Source organism: Penaeus vannamei, chromosome 28, assembly GCF_042767895.1.
Source record: "Penaeus vannamei isolate JL-2024 chromosome 28, ASM4276789v1, whole genome shotgun sequence".
In the NCBI taxonomy this organism is placed as follows: domain Eukaryota; kingdom Metazoa; phylum Arthropoda; class Malacostraca; order Decapoda; family Penaeidae; genus Penaeus; species Penaeus vannamei.
The window spans coordinates 2,209,695-2,217,194 of NC_091576.1; the positions used below are offsets into that span (position 1 = coordinate 2,209,695).

The window sequence follows — 7,500 nt, forward strand, 5'->3', positions numbered from 1 at the left end:
TCCTTCCTTCCCTCCCTCCCTTCCTCTCTCCCTCCTTCCTTCCTTCCCTCCCTCCCTTCCTCTCTCCCTCCTTCCTTCCTTCCTTCCCTCCCTCCTTCTCTCCCTGCCTTGCTCGCTCCCTCCCTCCCTTCCTCCCTCCCTCCCCCCCTGACCCCCCGGTCGTGATGACGGCGTGACAGCGAAACACCTGCGAGAAAAGGCACGCGTCGGGAGCGGACACAATGGCCGCTCGGGATCTCAATACCCGAAGGCGGCTTTGGTCTCGTCAGGGTATTGACGGCTTCAGGGCCTCCTCCTTCTGCCTTTTGTTTGCCCTTCACTCTAGCAGTTAAGATCGTAACCTCGTATTCACCGATGGGATTTCCGACCGTATAATAGCCTTTAAGTATCGACCGCGTCAAGCGAGCGAACGAGGCGCCGGCAAAAGGAAACGTGTTGTGCAAGTTCGTCTTCGGGCGGTTGCCTTCCTGTCGCGGGACACGGGCTTCAACACGCACGGCCACGCTGCGTGCAAACACACGTGCGTGCACTCACAAACAGACACACACGCACACACGCGCACAGGTAAAAACCGACGCATGAATATTCACAAGTAAATATCCCCATGTGTGTGTGTAAATATATATACACACACATGTGTGTGTGTATATACATATATATACATACACCTATACATATATACATACACAAACACACACACACACACACATGTGTGCGTGTGTACATATATATATACATACACCTATACATATATACATACACAAACACACACACACACACACACATGTATACATATAAATATATATATATATATATATATATATATATATATATATATATATATATATATATATACACATATGCATATACATATATATATATATATATATATATATATATATATATATATATATATATATATATATATATATATATATTAGTGGCAGCTATTTTATGTTTATTTGCCAAATGGTATAAACGACTTTCCGTTAATTTTGAAACATCAGTTGGATTTATATATTGGATTAACATCCATTCGTTTAGGGGGAGAGAAAGAGGAAGACAGAGATAGAGAGATGAAAAGGCAGAGACAGGACGATAGATTTATAGATAGATAGGTAGATAGATAGATAGACGGACAGATGGACAGACAGTTAGATAGATAACATGAGAGCGAGAGAAAGAGAGAGAGAGAGAATAAGAGAAGTGAAATTGGATAAACTGATATACTCACCTACTAAGAGAGAGAGAGGGAGAGAGAGAGAGAGAGAGAGAGAGAGAGAGAGAGAGAGAGAGAGAGAGAGACAGAGACAGAGACAGAGACAGAGAGGGAGAGGGAGAGAGAGAGACATCCATACTGTACATCTACTTTATACACGGATGGAAACGAAGACAAAGCCAATCGGTTACATTATACTATTTGGATAGAATTCAAATTTCAAATAACATTCCTCTTCCGGCTGCACTTATATCCCAATTGGCAAAATAATACCATGTTTTTGTGTATTTTTCTCCATCATTCCCAGTTTCTTTCATTCATTTAATATCCATTTCCTCTGTCGAAGTTTGTTATAATTCGACCGAACATTGTAGCCAGACATCAACAACAACAACGGCGAGTCGACAACGCTTTCGGACACCGCAAGCAAACGAGTTGTAATCCCTTACACGCAAGATCACGTGATGGGGCGCGAGGGGAATCTAGGCGTCCTGCTCCCGCTAAATTATAGGGATCTGATCCTCCTCCAGACTACTTGTTGAATGCTCACGTGTTTTCCCGTCCTTACGGTCGCCGGGACGTGCGGTTTGCTTGGAAATGACGCCTTTACGGAATGCCGAGGAGGGCGTATCTTCGGCTGGGTCTCTGGCCTCGAGATTGATGGTTGTTTCGTCGGGACAAGACATTGCGAAGGAGGAAGAAGGAGGAGAGAGTGAGAGGGAAGGAGACACAGAAGGAGAGGGAGGAGAAGAGGGAGAAAGAGAGGTAGAAAAGGAGAGAGAAAAGGGGAGGAGTGTACAGTTGGAGAGAGAGAGAGAAATGATAAAAATAAGAGGAAATAAAGGAAGAATGAGAAATACTTGAGTGAAAGGAAGAGCGAACAAGAAAGCGAGCAAGAGAGAGAAAGATAAAGAAAGAGAGGGGGAGGAAGGGAGGGAGAGAGAGAGCGAGAGAGAGGGAGACAGAGAGAGAGAGAGAGAGAGAGAGAGAGAGAGAAAGAGAAAGAGAGAGAGAAAGAGAGAGAGAAAGAGAGAGAGAGAGAGAGACAGAGAGAGAGAGAGAGAGAGACAGAGAGAGAGAGGTATGAAAAAAACAGATAGCAATGATAGAACTTTATGTCCTGACTACACGTAACTGATTAAACATAAAACTAAGAATTAAATTAAGTGAATAGAAAACACTTCAATATCAAGCAAAAAAAAAAAAAAAGTAAGTCCTTGAAATAAGCAGAACGATTCGGAAGAGAAAGGAAAATATTCAAAACAGGTCGAGACATTTAACATATCTTAATGCGATCTCGTGAAACCATGGAAATTGGCCAAGATTTTTTCTTTTATCTTGTTACTGTTGCTGTTCTTTTTATCATTTTCTTCACTTTAATGCGATTCAGTCTCTAGCTTTATATAAAAAACTTTCCATAGTATTTCCCGAATAAGTTATCTGTTCCATAGTATTTCCCGAATAAGTTATCTGTTCCATAGTATTTCCCGAATAAGTTATCTGTTCCATAGTATTTCCCGAATAAATTATCTGTTCCATAGTATTTCCCGAATAAATTATCTGTTCCATAGTATTTCCCGAATAAGTTATCTGTTCCATAGTATTTCCCGAATAAGTTATCTGTTCCATAGTATTTCCCGAATAAGTTATCTGTTCCATAGTATTTCCCGAATAAGTTATCTGTTCCATAGTATTTCCCGAATAAGTTATCTGTTCCATAGTATTTCCCGAATAAATTATCTGTTCCATAGTATTTCCCGAATAAGTTATCTGTTCCATAGTATTTCCCGAATAAGTTATCTGTTCCATAGTATTTCCCGAATAAATTAACTGTTCCTCGCTGATAAATAAGCTACTTCGTGCCTTTCTGTTCATGATTTTTTATTCTGGCTAAAATGGCGACGGAGGACATGTTTGCATCCTGTCTGGTACGATGATTTACGAGTCTGGTACCTGAAATTGACAAGCCTTTTCTGTGATACTCCTCCATCCTTAATCCCCTTCCCCCCCCACCCACCCCCCATCTCTACTTCTATCATTCCTCCCTCCACTCTCCTTCTACCCTCCTTCCTCTCCCTGAACTCTCTCTTCGTGTGGCTCTATTCATATTCGTTACCCTCTGTACTCTCACCTTTTTCCCTCCTAGGTACTCCCTCCCTCCAGTGTCTACCCTCCTCTCTCTCTCTCTTCCCTCTCCTTACCCCTTTCTGTCTTTCAACCTTTCCCTCCAGACCTTCGGATACCCTCCCTCCTCCTCTCACCGACCCTTCCCTTCCTCCCCACTCCCTCCCTCCCTCCTTCCTTCGACCCCTTCCTCCCTCCCTTCCTCCTCCAGCTCCTTCCCTTCCCCTCCCTCTTCCCTCCTCCCTCCTCCCCTCCCTGTCACAGCGTGCTATTCCTCCCTTCCTCCCCTCCATCCCTCCTTTCTCCAGCCCTTCCCTTCCTCCCCTCTCTCTCCTTCCCTCCTTCCTCCAGCCCTCCCTCCCTTCCTCCTCCTTCCCTCTCCCCTTCCCTCCTCCTCCCTCCCTCCCTGTCACAGCGGGCTATCATCAAGACCGCGTAATGTCCCATTATCCCAGCCGTCACCCATCTTATCTCCTCCCCCTCTCTTCCCCCATTCTCTCCTCCCGTTCTCTTCTCCCTTTCTCTCCTCCCCCTGTCCCTTATCTGCGTTCCTTTCTGCCTCCTTTCGCCAGTGTACTTCGTCTGTGTTTCCTGTTCGTCTTTCCCTTCTTTCCCCTTTTCACCCCCTCCCCCTTCCCCATTCCCTTGTTTTGTTACCTTTTTTCTCGCTTCCACTTTATTCCCCTCTTCATTAACTCTCTTCTCTTTATTGTCTTCCATCTCCAACGCATTTATCCCCTCCTCGCCCTCCTTCCTTCCTTTTCTCTGCTTCCTATCTCCCTTCTTTTCTCCTTCCTTCCCTTCCCTTCAACTTTCTTTCCTCCCTTTCCTCTTCCCGTTTCTTGCCCCTCCCCTCCTCTCCCTTTTTCCTTTCTCTTCCTTTTTTCGCCTTCGCCTCCCCTTCACCTCCAATATTTTCCCCTCCTTCCCTCCCCCTTTCCCCCTTCGCCTCTCTTCCCTCCCTCTCCACCTTTCGCCCTCCCACCTTCCCTCCCTCTCCGCTCCTTCCCCCTTCCCCCTCTCCCCCCTCTCAACCCGGCAACCTGAGTGAAGCCCATATATTATTTCCTCCTTCGTGTGTCCTTCGTTTGGGCTTCAAGGAAGGCGCGGCAGGAAGGCGGCGGGTCCTCTGGCTCAACGGCAGACGGGACCCGCTAGCGTCGGCGGCGGGAGAGGCGGCCGAAGGAGCACCTGTTCCCCGAGCCCTGGTTGGAGGCTGGCCCGCGCTGGGCTCCGGCTTGCGTCACTCTTCTGTATGTTTTATATATATATATATATATATATATATATATATATATATATATATATATATATATGTGTGTGTGTGTGTGTGTGTGTGTGTGTGTGTGTGTGTGTGTGTGTGTGTGTGTGCGTGTGTGTTTGTGTGTGTGTGTGTGTGTGTGTGTGTGTGTGTGTGTGTGTGTGTACATATATGTATATGTATATATTTACATAAGTATATATATATATATATACATATATATATATATACACATATATACACATGTATGTACATATATACATATATACAGTATATATGTGTGTGTGTGTGTGTGTATGTGCGGGCGCGTGTAAACATGTACTCATGTACACCATCCAGCCAAACAGACACCCTATAACAAGGACTCGGAAAACAACCGACCTAGTGATTCCTTCATCCAAAATGGCCGAGAAAACAATACAATAAAGTTTTTTCACTTCTCCAATTTATTACTGAAGAACAGACCGATAAGATCTTGATGCAGAATCTCGTATTAGTAATCGCCGTAAAGTTATTTAAGTTATCCAATTTGTTGCTGAAAAACAGACCGACAGTATATTGATGGAGAGTCTCGTATTAGTAACCGCCGACTGCACACTCCGTCGGTGGGCGGACACGGGCTGGAGAAGTCTTAAAGGTAATTATTTGCTCTGGATCTTGTAGGAAAACCTAAAATTGGTATACACACAAACTCACACATTCATAAACACGCACACGCACGCATACACACACACACTCACGCAACAAATACACACACACACACGCACACACAAAAACACACACGAACACACAAACACACGAACACACACAAACACACGAACACACACACACACACACACACAAACGCAACACGCTTACACACAAACACACGAACACACACACACACACACACACACACACACACACACACACGAACACACATACACACACACGAACACACACACACACACACACGAACACACACACACAAACACTCGAACACACACAAACGCAACTCACACACACTCACACACACAAACAAACGAACACACAGACGCCATACACAAACAAACACAAGAACACACGCAACACATGAACACACACACACACACGCAGTAAGTGTTTCCTGGCCCCCGCTGCCCCTCAGCCCCACTCATAAGGCCGCCACAGCGCCACCTTCCACACGCCTCTTGAGAAGGTCTTCCTGATGGATCGGGCCAAGAAAATGCGGGAAAAAAGGTTCCTGCCCTGATTTTGGTTCCTTTCTCTCGCCCAAAACCTTCACTGAGTCATACCAGATTTTCTTTGCTAATATTCCAAAATAAATCATCAATATGGATGTATGAGTCATCACTTTCCTTTTTCTTGTCATTTTGCCAATCAATGTTTTCGTTGAATAAAATTTATTCTATTTCATCATCACATCACTTTGACAAAGAGATTATTTATCACATATTTTCTTTCTTCAAAGTAAGCCTTAAGTAAGAAATATATATTTTTTTCACGATGATTAGTTTATTCAAAAGTGAAAATTGAACTAAAAGTTATTCCCCATACATTTTATCATAACATTTCAGATTTATATTTTAGAGAAATCAAAATGATTGACAGCCAACATCAGAGTTGTTGCAAACTGTTGGAGGAAAGAATTTGGTTCAATACATTTCGTTGACTAGTGAGAGTAATTGGATAAAGTAGCATGCACAAATGTGAGTATGTCCATTGCTATATCTATGCCTAGCTAATTATCTTTATATCTACACACACACACACACACACACACAAACACAAACACAAACACAAAAACACACACACACACACACACACACACACACACACACACACACATACACGCACACACACACACACACACACACACACACACACACACATACATATACATATGTATATGTATATACATATATGTATATATGTATATCTATATATATATATATATATATATATATATATATATATATATATATATATATATATATATATACGTTTGTTTGCATATATATTTACGCATACGGAAACATTAATACCATACAGCATATCTCAATCCACAAAAAAGACAAGACCCACCAAAAACCTGCCACAGGAATCGCACCAACACAGACGAAAACAACAACAAAACGACAATAACCATAAAGACAAACGGAAGAAAAAAAAAAGATCATAAGTAAACGACAATAACCATAAAGACAAACGAAAGAAAAAAAAAAAGATCATAAGTATCTTCTTTGTCCCCCTCCCCCCCTGCCCCCGCCCCCCTTCCCCCCTCCCCCCCTCCCCCCCCACCTTTGTGTCCGAATGTGGCTGTTTTCCCTTTCGGCGAAAAAACCGCGGAGGTCGGACGAGGCCCCCTTTGGCTGTATGATAAAGGGGCGGGGGCGGGGGGGGGGGGGGGAGTCGCCGCGAACAAACGATCGCCAAAGGAGGGGTCAATGAAGGGGGGAAATGCAGAGAGGAGACTAGAGAAAGAGAGTGGAGGGGAGGGAGAGAGAGAGAGAGAGAGAGAGAGAGAGAGAGAGAGAGAGAGAGAGAGAGAGAGAGAGAGAGTGAGAGAGATAGAGAGAGAGAGAGAGCGAGGGAGGGAGGGAGAGAGCGAGAAAAAAAATGGGAAGGGGAGAGAGAGAGAGAACGAGAAAAAAAGTGGGAATGGGAGAGAGAGAGCGAGCGAGAGAGAAAAAGTGGGAGAGAGAGAGAGAACGGGAGAAAGCGAGAGAGAGAGAGGAAGGGTGGCAGTAGGAGGAATAGGGGGAGGAGAAGGAAAAGGAAGAAAATGAGGGGAGGAGTAGGAGGGGGGGAGGAGGAATAAGAATAAGAATTGGAAGAAGGGAAGAGTAGGAGATGGAAAAGGAGGAAAATGAATAGAAAGAGGAAGAGGAGAAGAAAAAGGAGGAAGAGAAGGAGA

The 7,500-nt window shown here is 44.1% G+C and overlaps 1 protein-coding gene across 2 annotated transcripts in view; it reads right to left on the bottom strand.

The window, feature by feature from the left end:
- The window catches only part of AstC (Allatostatin C), a 34,271-nt gene that overhangs the window by 1,313 nt on the left and 25,458 nt on the right, over nt 1-7,500 (bottom strand). The gene's annotated exons all lie outside the window — the stretch shown is intronic.